This window comes from Paramormyrops kingsleyae, chromosome 12 (assembly GCF_048594095.1).
Source record: "Paramormyrops kingsleyae isolate MSU_618 chromosome 12, PKINGS_0.4, whole genome shotgun sequence".
NCBI classification, from domain to species: Eukaryota; Metazoa; Chordata; class Actinopteri; order Osteoglossiformes; family Mormyridae; genus Paramormyrops; species Paramormyrops kingsleyae.
The window spans coordinates 2,834,778-2,850,377 of record NC_132808.1 but is presented as its reverse complement, the minus strand read 5'-3'; the positions used below and the strand labels follow the sequence as shown (position 1 = coordinate 2,850,377).

Genomic DNA, 15,600 nt, shown 5'->3' with positions numbered 1-15,600 from the left:
CGTATACAACGCTTTGGCTGAAATTTTGGAGTTCAGCTGCTGGCTCAGAGCAATCCATACATCATCAGAAGGAACAGCTATATGACCGCTACAGACAATTTGATCCTGCGCTGTCTGGAGAACCTCAATTATTTTCTCCTTGCTGACACTAGGAATTTTGGGCATCTGATCAAAAGAAATGCAAATGACCACAACTTCAGTATATTTATGTGTTTTATCTGTATATATCAAATAACTATTTGTTAATACTTAATTAAAATGTGCAAAAGAGCTTTGTGCATTAACTGTCTTACATAAATTTGTGCCTTCAATTTACCGAGTTATGTCAATACTTTAATGTACAAATGTTACATACCTTTTATGACGTATTTCTGAAGTCGATGTATTTTAGTAACAAGACAATTTAAATTAATGGTGATCACAGGTCAATGATTATGCACTCGTTGCTAAAGTGTTTAATAGTTGAACTTACATTGGTCGCCGCCTTTACAAAACTCAGTTGTGATTGGATATATGTTAGTTCGGGTTGAGTGGAGGGAGAAAGTACAACTTCATTATTGGACATTTTTATTTAACCGCCATGTGCAATAGAGGGTCCACGGGAAGGTAAAGACATCACAATACACAGTGCAGGCAAAATGACAAGAGTTTATTATACATTGTTGTACAGTATTAAGCATTAACTGGTCGCGTTTGGTGCTGGGCGTTCACTACCTTGCAGCAAAATGCTATATATGTACGTCTGCACATGATTTAGAGCTCTATGATGTGCTTTACCAGTACTACTGTAAATGGCACACAATCACTTCTCACAACGCAAGAACCACTTTTCATACTGTCGTTTTGCTTTTTCACTCCCACAACGAAAGAAATGGACGCATGCTGTGCTGTGATGAGTTGGTAGAACCGATGATAACCTAGCTGGGTCAAGCCTGCACGTAACGAAGCAGGACGTAACGGTCGGTCATTTGTGGGAATATCTACAGTAGCAAGATCCTGAAATGTGGTATCTGGCTGGTGGGGTGACTAAGTCTACGTACAGCTTTGTTGCGGTGTCACCAAACCGTCCACCTTCTGTTAACATGAGAAATACGCGCCTGAGCAGTATACGGCGATCACATAAAGGCATAAACTGAGAGGTATAACTCAGAAAAATAAAAGTACAGACAATTTTTAAACGGCGCAAACTATTGAGACCGATTGGGAGGCATTAAGTGGGGGGCTAACTTAACGGCGGAGTCACGTGACCATGTAAATAAGCAATATCTGCACTGAAGCAGCACAAAGGACAGTTTTAACGGCACAAACGATTGCGATTGGTTTGGTCGAAATCAGACTAAAATTGGAGGGGGAGGGGCAACCATACAAACATTAATATCTCGGAAACTGAAGCAGCAAAGAGGACAGTTTTAACGGCACAAACCAGCACAAACGCAGCACACACGATTGCGATCGGTTTGGTGGAAATCAGACACAAATGGGGGGCTAACTGTGTAGGGGCTCCTACTATTTAGACAGAATTAATTGTCTTACCTTTTGCTCATGCGTGCAGGGTGTCGTAGTTGGTGACGCATGCCCAAAGAGAGAGCGCGGGTTCTCTCTGCTGTTTTAGGCACGTTATAATAAAGACACGGGTTTTTGGCGCTCAGCCTGTCTTGACTGCCTCTTTTCTTTTTGCTGCTGCACCGCAGCTCTACAGTGGTGACCCCGACGTTTCGGTGCATTTGTTTTTCGCTCCGACCATGCTCGCTAATGCAGTTGCGCTCAAGCTCCCGGAGTTCTGGTGCGGCCAGGCGGTGGTCTGGTTCGTGCAGGCGGAGGCTCAGTTCGCCTTGCGCGGGATCACGGAGGACGCAACGAAATATTACTACGTCGTTGCAGCGCTTAATAGCTCCACGGCAGCTAGAGTGGTGAGTCTGCTGCAGAACCCTCCAGAGGCAGACAAGTACGGTGCCTTAAAGTCTCTGTTGCTGGGCACTTACGAGCTTTCCGAGACAGAGCGCGCGCGCCGCTTGCTCGCGCTACCCGGGCTGGGTGATTCACGGCCCTCGGAGCTGATGGATCACATGCTAGCTCTCCTAGGTGACCATCAGCCCTGCTTTATTTTCAGAGAGTTTTTCATGCAACAGCTGCCCGCAGACGTGCGGGGGGCGTTAGCTAACCTCCCACTTAAGGACTGTAGGGAGCTTGCTAGGGAGGCTGACAAAGTACACACCGCCAGGCTGGCAGCTTGTGCAGCCGTGTGTGCTCGGAGCTCGGATAGCTCCCCTCCGCTCGCCGAAGCTACTGTTTCTGCCGCGCAGCGGAGCGGTATACCAGGTCTCTGTTTCTACCATGCATGTTTCGGTGACAAAGCAAAAAAATGCTTTTTAAGGGGACGGGAAACGCACGGGCCGGCGCTCGTTAGCGGCAGCGAGCGTCGGCAGTTCCGGCAGCCTGCTCTTCGTCACGGATGCTGTGTCTGGCCGCCGTTTCCTCTGTGACATGGACGCGCAAGTCAGTGTTTTGCCTGCGTCGGTGGCGGATACGCGCTCTGGGACGAAGGGGACATTGGAGGCTGCTAATGGCAGCAGTATTGTGACTTATGGCACTCGTGTCGAGGCAGTCTGTTTTGGTGGCCAGCGGTTCCGGTGGCGTTTTGTGGTGGCGAAGGTGTCCACCCCCCTGCTGGGCGCCGATTTTTTATGTGCCAACAACCTGCTGGTGGACATAAAACACCAGCGCCTGGTTGATGCCAGGACTTTCCATTTGGTGCGGTGCTCGCAAAGCAGGGCTGGTTCGTCTCAGCTGTCTAGCGCCTTGGCGGCAAATAACACTTTCGCCCGCCTGCTGGCGGAATTCCCAGACCTCACCCGGCCCACCTTTACATCAGTCACGGCCAAGCACGGTGTTGAACACCACATTGTTACAACAGGGCCGCCGGTCTATGCACGAGCCCGACGCCTCGATGCTGGTAAATTGGCCATCGCTAAGGCGGAGTTTGCTGTATTGGAGAGCCTTGGTATTGTTCGCCGTTCCAGCAGCGCCTGGGCCTCCCCTCTACACATGGTACCCAAGCCTGGTGGGGGTTGGCGCCCGTGTGGCGATTACCGCCGGCTTAATGACGCCACAACCCCGGATCGCTACCCGATCCCACACATCCAGGACTTTTCCTCCCGGTTGGCGGGGGCATCCATTTTTTCAAAGGTTGACCTGATGCGTGGCTACCACCAGGTCCCAGTACATCCAGGGGACATTGCGAAGACTGCGGTCATCACCCCATTTGGACTTTTTGAGTTTCTTCGGATGCCCTTTGGGCTTAAAAACGCTGCCCAGTCTTTCCAGCGGCTCATGGACAGTGTCCTGAAGGACCTTCCATTCTTGTTTGTCTATTTAGATGACATTTTGGTAGCCAGCAACTCCAGGTCTGAACATATAGCTCACCTTTGCACCCTTTTTGAGCGTCTGAGTGGTCATGGGTTAATTATCAACCCACAAAAGTGTCAGTTTGGTTTATCCTCCATTGATTTCCTCGGCCACCGCATCATGGGCGACGGGGCAGTTCCTCTGCCTGCCAAAGTGGAGGCCATCTCTGCGTTTCCGCAGCCTGCTACAGCCAGGGCCCTGCAGGAGTTCTTGGGCATGGTTACTTTTTACCATCGCTTTATCCCAAGGGCCACCCAGCTGATGCGGCCGCTGTATGATTCTCTCAGGGGTAGGATGGCCAAGCAGGTTCTTGAGTGGACTGCTGAGCAGACCCAGGCTTTTGTAGCTACCAAGTCTGCTCTGGTGAACGCGACCATGCTGGCCCATCCATTTTCTGGTGCTCCGGTTGCGCTCACCACTGACGCCTCGGACTATGCTGTGGGGGCCGTGCACGAACAGTTCGTGAATGGTGCCTGGCAGCCGCTGGCCTTTTTCAGCCGACAGCTCAGGCCGCACGAACGGAAGTACAGCACATTTGACCGCGAACTTCTTGGCCTGTACTTGGCTGTGCGTCACTTCCGGTTCCTCATAGAGGGCCGCCCAATCGCGGTTTTTGTGGACCACAAGCCCCTGACGTTTGCGATGGCCTTGGTCTGCTCGTCAGCAGCGGCAGCTCTCCTTTATATCGGAGTTCACTACTGACACGTGGCAGGGAAGCATAACCATGTTGCGGACTGCCTCTCCCACTCTGTGGCAAGTGCTGTGCACTTAGGAGTGGATTATGCTCTGTTAGCAGCAGATCAGTGGGTTGATCCAGAGGTGCAGGCATATAGGACCACAGTCACCAGTCTGCAGCTGGCTGATGTTCCCTTCCTTGACTGTGGTGCCACCCTCCTGTGTGATATCTCGACTGGTCTGGCTAGGCCTATCGTGCCGGCTGGTTGGCGTCGTCACATTTTCGAGGTGGTGCCCGGGCTTTCACACCCGGGCAGACGAGCGTCTCAGCGTCTGCTGGCCGCCAAGTTTGTCTGGCATGGGCTGCGGAAGGATGTCCGTAGTTGGGCCGCCTCCTGTGTTCCGTGTCAGCGTGCTAAGGTGCACCAACATTCCAAGGCACCGTTGGCGCCTTTTGTGGTGCCTGAGTGCCGTTTTGACCATGTTCATGTGGACCTGGTCGGGCCTCTTCCCCCTTCCTTGGGCTTTACTCACTTGCTAACGGTGGTGGACAGGTCTACTCGGTGGCCAGAGGCCATACCTTTGTCATCCACCACCACGGCAGACATGGCCAGGGCTTTCATCGGTGGTTGGGTGTCCCGTTTCGGGGTTCCATCTGATGTGTCTTCGGACCATGGAACCCAGTTCACCTCTGAGCTCTGGGCTGCAGTGGCCCAGGTTTTGGGGGTTTCCCTCCATCGTACCACAGCCTACCATCCGCAGGTCAATGGGCTGTGCGAGCATTTTCACCGCTCCCTGAAAGCCGCTCTTCGGGCCAGCCTCAGGGATGGCGGCTGAGTGGACAGGCTTCCCTGGGTTTTGTTGGGCCTCCGGACCGCTCTCAAGTCAGACCTGCAATCCTCGTCGGCCGAGTTAGTCTACGGGCAGACTCTGCGTGTGCCAGGGGATTTCCTGCCCACCACCACAGCCCCTTGGTGCGCTGAACACCAGCGTTCCGCTCTGCGGGACTTGGCTGGGGCTTTCGTGCCAGTACCCACGACTGAACATGGGGTGCCCCAGTCACATGTTCCGGAGGATTTGGCCGGGGCCGCATATGTCTTTGTCCGCCATGATGCTCATCGGGGCCCGCTGCGGCCGCCCTATGATGGGCCCTTCCGTGTCCTACAATCAGGTGACAAGTTTTTCACACTGGACATTAGGGGCAAGCCGGACCGGGTTTCGGTGGACCGTCTGAAACCTGCTCATTTGGACGTGGACACCCCAGCAGCCCCCACCCCTGCAGCCCCCACCCCTGCTGTTGTGCGTGTGCGGGGGCCTATAATAAAGACACGGGTTTTTGGCGCTCAGCCTGTCTTGACTGCCTCTTTCCTTTTTGCTGCTGCACCGCAGCTCTACAACTTCACGCTGGTGTCACGTGACCATGTAAACAACATTAATATCTCGGAAACTAAAGCAACAAAGAGGACTGTTTTAACGGCACAAACCAGCACAAACGCAGCACACACGATTGCGATCGGTTTGGTGGAAATCAAACGCAAATGGGGGGCCAACTTCACGCTGATGACGTCACCATGTAAACACACATTTATATCTCAGAAACTAAAGCAGCACAAACAAAAAATTTTAACGGCACAATCCGGCACAAACGCGGCACATACGATTGAGACCAGTTTGGTTGAAATCTGAAACATATGGGGGGCCAACTTCACGCAGGTCCTCCGCTCCCCCCTCTGCACGTGCCTGAGTTTGAGCAGTTGCTGTGTAGCCACCTCAACTACACAGTGAGGTGTAAGCATATGTAATGGGTACCGCCCAGCGGCACAGAGTTAACAGATGAGTTCCTGAAAAAAAGGAGAATAATGAGGAGGCAGAACAACAGTGTGTTGATGCTTTGGCGTTCTCTGCAGTTGTTTATTTAAACATTTTCTCAGACTGGTGCATTTTTCCCTTCAGGACCATTTTCTATGTTCTAAGTGTTCAATGTCTTTTTACATTTAACATATTAAACAAAATCCATAATAAAATAAGTGTCACTGCATCAAATACATATTCACAGACAAAATACAAATACGCCTTTTTCTTGTTCCGAATACATTTAGTTCTTTTCCCAGTGTACGTTCTTTTCCCAGTGTACTCCATAAGTAAAACTCATTCACTGCAGATTTACCAGTACTAGTTTAACACGTAGCTGCACAAAATACTCAAAACTTATTACAACTGTTTCACCCAAGTATAACTTTTAATGTTTGATTGGTTAATGAGCTATTTCAGTATTAACTTGAAGTGCAAAAACTCTTAACCTTAGCCTAACATGGTGGGTAACAGTAAGCTAAGCTAACCGGAAAACAAACGATTTTACTAAATATTCGCTGACATTCACAAAGGGGGAAAGGCGTGTGCCACATTAATTAGCTTCGCTGGAAACATAACTAAATCATTGTTGCTCACTAACATCGCTCATAAAACTTAGCTTTCTCGTGTTGTTCACTAAAACTTGTGCAATAACAAAATTTCGTTTTACTCCACCTATTTGGCTGGCATAGTTAGCAGATATCTCTATGTGGTTTTATGTTTCTTTTTGGTATTTTACAAATTACCAATCTGAACAACAGAAGAATAATGAAGGGGCAGGACAACAGCTTGTCGATACTTTGGCGTCCTCTGCAGTTAGAAAGTTCATAATGACGCCGCAGAGAATCGCTACGCGGCAGTGCCCCCCGCTGGTTGGAGTGAGAACCACACATTTAGGCTAAGATGAAACCTTTGGGATGCATGAATATCTCATGCTCTCTGAAGTAGACATACTGTATATACACATGTAATACAAAGGAAAGACAATAATAAAAACCATACAACATTTTCATAAATACAAATGTGGCTGTAATGATTTTGAATGAACAATCAATCAATCAATCAATCAATCAACATTTATTTATATAGCACTTTACAGCAACCTAAGTTGAACCAAAGTGCTTCACAGCACTAAAATGACAATAAAATAGCATTAATAATAGAAACAAAGAAACATATAATTGCAATCAAATAAATGTACAATATACATGAAAATTATAATAACAGCATAAAATTATAAAGTATTAAAAGCCATTCTAAACAAGTGGGTCTTTAATTGTCCTTTAAACAAAGGGAGATCCGTAATTTTGCATAACTCCGGTGGAATAGTGTTCCAGAGTTTAGGACCAGCGACTGCAAAAGAGCGATCACCCCATTGTTTGTATCTTGACCGAGGGACCACTAGCAGGTTTTGGTTTGCAGAACGTAAGGCTCTACCTTGGTGATAAAAGCTTATTGTCTCACACAAATAAGACGGTGCCAAACCATTAATCGCATTAAAAACAAACATCAAAAGTTTAAACTGAATCCGGAACTGTACCAGAAGCCAGTGAAGGGAGCACAGGATCGGTGTGATGTGATCATTTTTACGATTATTGGTCAGCATACGAGCCGCAGCATTCTGCACAAGTTGCAGACGGTGTAAACGAGCTTGGGTGATTCCCACATAAAGTGCGTTGCAGTAGTCGAGCCGCGAACTAATAAAAGCATGAATGGCTTTCTCCAGATCACTCTGATTCAGAAAGGGTTTAACCTTCGCAAGTAGGCGAAGATGAAAAAATCCTATCCTGACAACAGAGTCAATGTGAGTCTGAAAATTTAAACTGCTGTCTAAAGTCACCCCCAAATTTTTGACTGCCTGGCTCAAATAAGGTACTGGAAAATCGAGAACAGCAGTGATAAAACTAGAAGAATTTTGGGTCCCAAACATAATACACTCTGTTTTACTCTCATTCACACAGAGACAGTTTTGTGACAACCAGAGTTTAATGTCACACAGACAACTATGGATTGATTTAAGTGCTTCAGAAGAATTTGGCACAATTGGCAGATAGATTTGTAAATCATCTGCATATAGATGAAAAGAAACATTGTGCTTTGAAATGATTGACCCTAATGGCAGCATGTACAAAGAAAATAAAACAGGGCCCAAAATGGAACCCTGTGGAACACCAGAGGTCAAAGGGGCTGAGGAGGAAAACATGTCACCAATCATTACTGAGAAAGTCCTATTTGTTAAATATGACCTAAACCATTGTAGTACAGAACCTTGAAGGCCAACTTCATGTGCCAGACGTGTCAGGAGAATCGAGTGATCAACAGTATCAAAGGCTGCAGTGAGGTCCAACATCACAAGCAACACAGGTTTTTTGGAATCAAGGGATAGGAGAATATCATTCTGCACCTTCAAGAGAACAGATTCAGTGCTGTGCCGAGATCTAAAACCGGACTGGAATTTCTCAAGAACATGATATTTTTCTAGAAAAGACTGCAACTGGATACAGACAGTTTTTTCCAAGACCTTAGACAGAAAGGATAAATGAGATACCGGTCTAAAGTTAGAGAATACTGTGGGATCAAGATTGGGTTTTTTAAGAAGTGGCCTGACCACAGCATGTTTAAAAACATCTGGGACAAACCCTGAACTGAGGCAACTGTTTATAAAACAGAGGAGACATGGACCCACTGTAACACACACACTTGTCTTAACAGAGCTCAGGGGTCACTTTACTTACACTCGGAACGGAGCACATGTGAACAGAACAGCTAGTCGTGTTTCTGACTTACTAACAACACACGTTATAACGTAATGTCGATTTCTTAAAGGCATACACTCATTACATCTCCCCTTTTCAGTTTTTTCTTTTTTTTTTCTTTTAACGGAACGGAATTAAACATTAACATTCCTGGCTACTGATAAATTATTAACACCTTCCAACAAGACCTTATTTCTAGTTTTCTCACTGCTTACTCTAACCCCATAGAAGAACATTGTTACTTAAATCTATTAAACCCTTATGACCAATATATTGCCCTTTACCTTTCACCATCTTTTTTTTATTTTCACAAATCTAACCTGTCCACTGGTCTGCTCAGTCTGCCAGATCTAGTCACGAATAGTCCTTTGTGGGTCTTTGGGGCCTGAGACAAAGTTGTCCCCATATGCACTGTAGACGTAGGCAGCTGTTCATATATTTGTTCTTGTTGAACCGGAATTTGGTTTCCCTCCGCCGGGGCAGAGCAGAGCTGCAAGTGACGACGGTTGCATCGCAGCGTTGCTCCTTGATGTGTCTCAATGACAAAAGATCGAGGAGTTGTACTCTCGCCTCTGACCACAGCAGCTGTTCCCCAGGGGCCTCATGTATAAACGGTGCTTACGCACAAAAATGTTACGCACGCCCGTTTCCACGCTCATGTCGAGATGTATAAAAACTAAACTTGGCGTACCGCCACGCACATTCTCACGGCAACCCTAGACAAGGCGTACGCAAGTTTCTGCTCGATTTGGCAAAATGGAGGCACCTACTGGCAAAAGAGTGCTACTGCAGTTTCACTGTGTCACACTCGCATTCATGACGCGGTCTGCATGAAATACACCGAAATTAATTGGCCATCGGTCACCTTATCGTAATCAATCTGTGACAATAAAACGGTGCAGGGAAAGACAAAAAATATTCCAACCATGGCTGCTCTTGCATTGTTAGAGGACATAGCAAATGGAAGAGTCAGAAGAGAGCGCGTATTCAGGGATCACAGTGATTTCTTGGCTCATGATGATGACTGGTTACTAAGTCGATTCAGATTTCCAAGAGCTATCCTCTTGGAGCTGTGTGCTGAACTGGAGCCAGCTTTACGGAGGAAGACTGCAAGAAATTGCGCCTTACCGGTACCTGTACAAGTTCTCTCCACCCTCTGATTTTTAGCCACAGGTGCTTTTCAGCGTGAACTTGCAGACCGATCAGGCATTTCTCAGTCATCACTGAGTCGTGCCATGCCAGCTGTAATCCGCTTGTCATCGAGATATATAAATTTTCCCTACACTGGGTGAACAGGCAAACATTAAAGCGCAATTCGCAGCGATGTCCGGTTTTCCAAATGTAGTCGAATTATCGACTGCGCGCACATTGCTATAAAGTCACCTTCAGAGAACGAATTTGCTTATGCTTATGTAAATAGAAAGCACTTTCACTTTATTAATGTACTCTATTAATGCACTGGGGGCACCTCTTGTACTATTGTCTGTAAGAATAAACAAAGAGAATAAACTAAAGTAACACCGCATCTGCGCCCTACGTGTTATTCATAAACATGCAAGTAATTCAAACAAGTATGGTACGAGAAAAACTCACCCGCGCTGACATCGGCGTCCCCCTCACCCGATAAAAGTGTGTCCCCAATCATCGCAGCAACTAGTTGCTCAAAGGGTGTGATACCGGGAATTCCGCAACCTCCGCCTGTGCTTTTAAGACTCTTACGGTGAGCGGCCGCTCGTTTTTTCACGTCGATTTTAATGTCCGACCACTTCTTTTTAATTTTGGCCACCGTGCCATTTTCAGAACCAACACTTTTAACTGACTCTGCCACGCTGTGCCACTCCGTCAACTTTCGTTTATTGCTGATGCCACTTATACCACCAAATAATATCACTTTTCTTTTCTCGATTTCTGTTAACATGACCTCCACTTCGCACTCACTGAAATACTTCTTTTTCCCATGTGGTTTATTCATTGTTGTTTAAGAAAAACATAGAACAAAGCGGGCATTTAAACAGATTTACATATGCAAATATTCATAATTATGGGCGGGTCGGGGGGGTGGCTGTGGGCTCGTTCACGTACGTTAAATTTCACGCTCATTGGGATTTATAAAGGGAATGTGCGTAGATCTGTGCTTACGCACAGTTTTATGCATCTGGATTTTTTCTTGCTTACGCACATTCCTAGTTTTGTCCGTACGCCTTGTTTTAGTGTGAATTCTACGCTCGTCGTTATACATGAGGCCCCAGGTCTTTTGATGGTCCAACTTTGTGAGCACCGCATCACCTGACCTCAGCGATGGGAAAGGTCTAGCTCCGTTGTGACGATTAAAGTAGAAAGCTTGCTTTTGCTTTTCCATGGAATCTTTTCTCCTCACATCTTCAAGATTTGGCCACTGAGGCTGAAGATTTGTCTCAAGCAATGGAAGTGTTGTTTTAATCTTTCTGCCCATAAGGAGTTCAGCCAGGCTTACACCCGTTGTGATACAAGGTGTGGCCCTGTAACTCATCAGAGCCAGAAGAGGATCTTTCTGTTGCAAAATTTTCTTTGCAATCTGCACCCCTCTCTCTGCATGTCCATTTCCTTGAGAGTGGTAATGACTGGATGTGATGTGCAAAAAGTCAAATTCCTTTGCGAATTCCTGGAACTCAGCACTCACGAACTGACGACCATTGTCCGAAACCATTTCATCAGGGCAGCCAAACCTGGCAAATAGTGCCTGACACAACAAGGTAAGTGTGCTTATTATACTCACACAAGTCAATAGCTAGTCTTTTCCAAGGTCTGTCTGGAAGGGGCGTCAAGATGAGAGGCTCCTTTTGCTGTGTCTGTTTCATCTCAAGGCATATTCGACAGGACTGAACCTTTTGTTTTATTTCTGACGAGATGCCTGGCCACCACACCGATATTCTGGCCCGCTCCCTACACTTTGTCAGACCTTGATGTCCATCATGTATCCTGTTTAGAATATCTGCTCGCAAGACGTCTGGAATTAACATACGGCTTCCTCTTGTCAGTATTCCATTGTGCTCAGATAGCTCATTCTTGAAATGGAAAAACTGTTGAACTGCCACTGGAACGTTGTCTATATATTTTGGCCATCCTGACCCGATATACTTCAGTACAATTTGCAGGTTATTGTCAGCCTTTGTAGCAGCCCTAATGGCTTCAAGTTTTGGTGGGCTGGCAGGCATGCATTCAGCAACAGCAGCAATGTAACACTCCACGTCGGTGTGTGTGTTGAGATCATTTTCCTTGTATGCTAGTGGGCTTCGGGATAGTGTATCAGCCACCACCAAAGTGTTTCCTGGAGAATATTCTGCTGTCAGTTTAAATCTCATAAGCCTCATAAGTAGTCTCTGACATCTCAACGGAACACTGTCCAAGTCCTTCTTATTCATAAGAGGCACTAACGGTTTGTGATCTGTCACCAATTTGAAGTTTTCAAGGCCTATTAGGTACTTTTCGAATTTTTCACAAGCCCAGACGCTCGCCAGACATTCTTTCTCAATCTGTGCTGTATTAGGATAAATAGTGTAAATAGCTTTGCAACTGCTTATGCTTTCCCTTAATTGTTGCGAGTAAATTATCGCCGCTTGTGATAATATTTCGTAACTTTTTATGTTTCCTTGCTTCTTGTATGTGTAATTGCTTCTTTTCTATATATATATTCATACCTTTGCACCTAATACTATTAGCTATAAGATATATATTATTTGATATCCGTTGTAGTACGAGTTATTTTGCATTGCCTTCAATATGATAGCTCAGTATTGGTGTTAATGTGAGATCATTTTGTATTACTTATTAAAGTGTATTTGAGTGAACCTAAGCGTGCCTGTTTGTTCCTTCGAGAGCCCTATATCCCTCTCTCATCCATTTTAAGACATTTTGGCGTAGTCGGCAGGATCTGAGGGGAAAAAGATATAGGACTAAGGAACAAACATGTTTAGGAGAAAGATAGCAGCGCCTGAGCCTGAAGTGCTCCCTGAGTGGGATGAGACGCAGTTTGCTGCGTTAGCCCAGGAGATAAGGAAAGGTGGAGGGCCTGTTGATTCCTGGACTGCTGCGTTGAGAAAAGCCGAGCCTGAGCAAGTATTGTCTTGCCTTAAAAAGGTTCCGGTTGTAAAGGATCCCGTGCGTGCTCTACAGAGATGCCTATGGATCGTGTTGGCTGCATACAGAATGCAGTATGAGCGCGCAGACCAGATTGAAAGGGAGAAAGAGGGACAAATGAGAGAATTGACTGAGGCATTAGGTCAGATGACCCTGGCACAGGGTCAGGTGGATATTTTACATCAACGCCTGCACCAAGTAACGGGGGTTGCAGAGCGGGCTGCGATGCAAGTAGCAAAAGCCAATGCCAGGAAAAAACGGACACCATGTCCGCGAAAAATTAGAGCATTTGTTGCTACTGCAACAGCAGCTAATTGGGATCCCGAGCGATGGGATGGCAATATCTGGGACTCAGATGATGAGGATATTGATATTTACAACCCAGATAAAGTCGCGGGTCCTGATCGGGGATCTCTTATGGATCCCCCTCCGTTAACAACTTCTGCACTCCCTATTTCACGGAGAAGGGAAGTGCAAGATCCTTCTGGCCGGAGACCACGGCAGTCTGAGCTACTTGTGGAGGATTTCACACAGAAGGAAATTAGTGACATACGGGAGCGGATGAAGCAGCGACCAGGAGAGCCATTAGATAAATGGTTGGTCAGGCTGTATGATCAGGGTGCGGCACAGATATCCATAGATCATATGGATTGTCATCATTTTTGTGATCTAAGCACCGATGCTGTAGTGCGGTCCCAATGTCGGGAGCACAGGCAGCCACCAATAGATGGGAGAAGCAGTGACACTACTCTCCTAGCCCTTATGGGCAACGGGGTGAACCAGCGATACCCCGATGAAAGCAGCTGGCCGGAAAAATCGGGCCAGTGGCAAACATTGTCAGAAGCGATCGCTAGAATGCGAGAGTTGACTATGAGGGCGGGTGTGTATACCGGGCATGTTGATGCACTGGACGATTTGTCCTTAACAATACTGACCCGGAATGCTCTCATAAAAACAGCACCCGCTCAGTACAAGGCAGCAGTGATGTCATTGTTGTTGAATATGGTAGGGGAAAGAATAGGAGATGTGGCGTTCAGATTGAGAGAATTGGGAGATCTAGGAGAGTGGGATAAGTCTAACCATGATGGTGATTACACCTGGGACCCAGGAGTGGGATGGACAATTTAAAATTTCGAGGTATGGTGACAGAGCGACCGGTATTGGTGGGGAAGGTGAAGATGCAACCTTTCCCCAGTCCATACCTCTCGCAAACAAAGTAGTGAGATTGAAGCAGCACCGGATTGGTGGAGCGTAAGAAGCATGGGTTTTAAAATGGAAATGGTATGTAAATGACAAGGGCTATGAGTAAGTGGCGGATGTTGTAGAGAAAGGGGAAGAGATTGTGATATTGACGGTGTTGGTGGAGTCCCCTATATCGTGGGGGGTGAAGAATAGAAACAGCATGTGTGTTGTACGGATGGGGCGGCTAAGTATGTCGATGGTAAGCGAAAGTGGAAAGCTGCGGCATGTAATCTATGTACGCAGCAGATGTTGGAAATGACAGGTGAAGGTAAAAGCAGCCAATGGGCTGATTTGTGAGTAATGGTTTTGGAAGCAGGAAGGGATGAGTGATTGCTATGTTTATACTGATTCCTGGTGAGTAGTGAATGGTATGGCTGTTCGGATGCCTGCGTGGAAAAATCTGAATTAGAGAATTAGGACCAAGGAGGTTTGGGGTAAGAAATTATAGGAGCGAATCTGAAAAACAAGTAAAAAGAATAAAAACACAGGTATGTGGGTTCAGCAACAACAAGACAACCCACCGAAGCCTGCAGAAGTGATAGCTGTGGGACGAAACAACACTGTGGCTGTTACGGAGCCAAGCGCCGAAGGTGGCGACATGTCCCAGCTAATGAATGTTATCTAGGAGAAAACTAATGTGCATGTGAGTTCTTTCCTTATGTGTGAAGGATGACGCAATGGCTCTGGTGATGGGCGTGGCCGACGCTGCTGACGACCTTCGGCTATGCTGCAGTCCCAGGGACCGAGTGGGAGCAGACTTCTACTTTCAGGATCGGATGGAAAGACAGCGCGACGGAGCGGCAGCAAGACATCTTCACCTGACCAGCAAACCAATCATGCTTCGTCGTTGAACTGACTCCTGTGAACTCGAACGAGATGTACGTCTGTAGAGGATGCCACAATGGGAAAGAACATTCCCATCCTTGCGTCTGCTGGAGTGCCCCTCAAGTGGGTGTAGGAGTGTGACCTAACTCAGTGGAGGAATCGGACTGAATGCACTATGACTATGTAAAACACCAGAATTCAACTAAATAATGTGTATTAAGTGTTAATCACATTTAATTCTAATGGAAAATATTCTGGAATATTGATTCCAGTATGAGATTACATCTGAAGCCTGAAAAAACTCAGTGTAACGAGACTTTGTGTACTGGCCAATGGTAAATGTATAGTGTAACTACTCCCCAAACTTTATGTAGGTTCCATGTGCTGCCTGTAATAGCTGGACGGGCATATAGGACTTTAAAAGGAAGGGAGAATGACTAGATACCTATACTAACAAAACGTATAATATACGAGATAGAGGATATGTATGCACTACGAATACGTTATGCTATTGGCTGTGTGGAACACCTGTTTATGTATTTATACCCGCAGGTTATATGATCACATTTCTGCACGGGTTATACATTGGTGAATCATGGCCGAGGGACCGAATGTATTAGGATAAATTCACAGACAATTACGTCACCCACGTGATATGGAATTAATCCTTTTTACTATAATATTAAGTTATAATTATGGATTAATTCTGATCGCGTGTGGACTAATCATC

At 46.5% G+C, this 15,600-nt stretch overlaps 1 pseudogene; it reads left to right on the top strand.

Annotated features, from left to right (window-relative positions):
• Positions 1-1,742: 1,742 nt before the first annotated feature.
• On the top strand, positions 1,743-14,896 carry LOC140577737 (uncharacterized; annotated as a pseudogene).
• Positions 14,897-15,600: the final 704 nt, after the last annotated feature.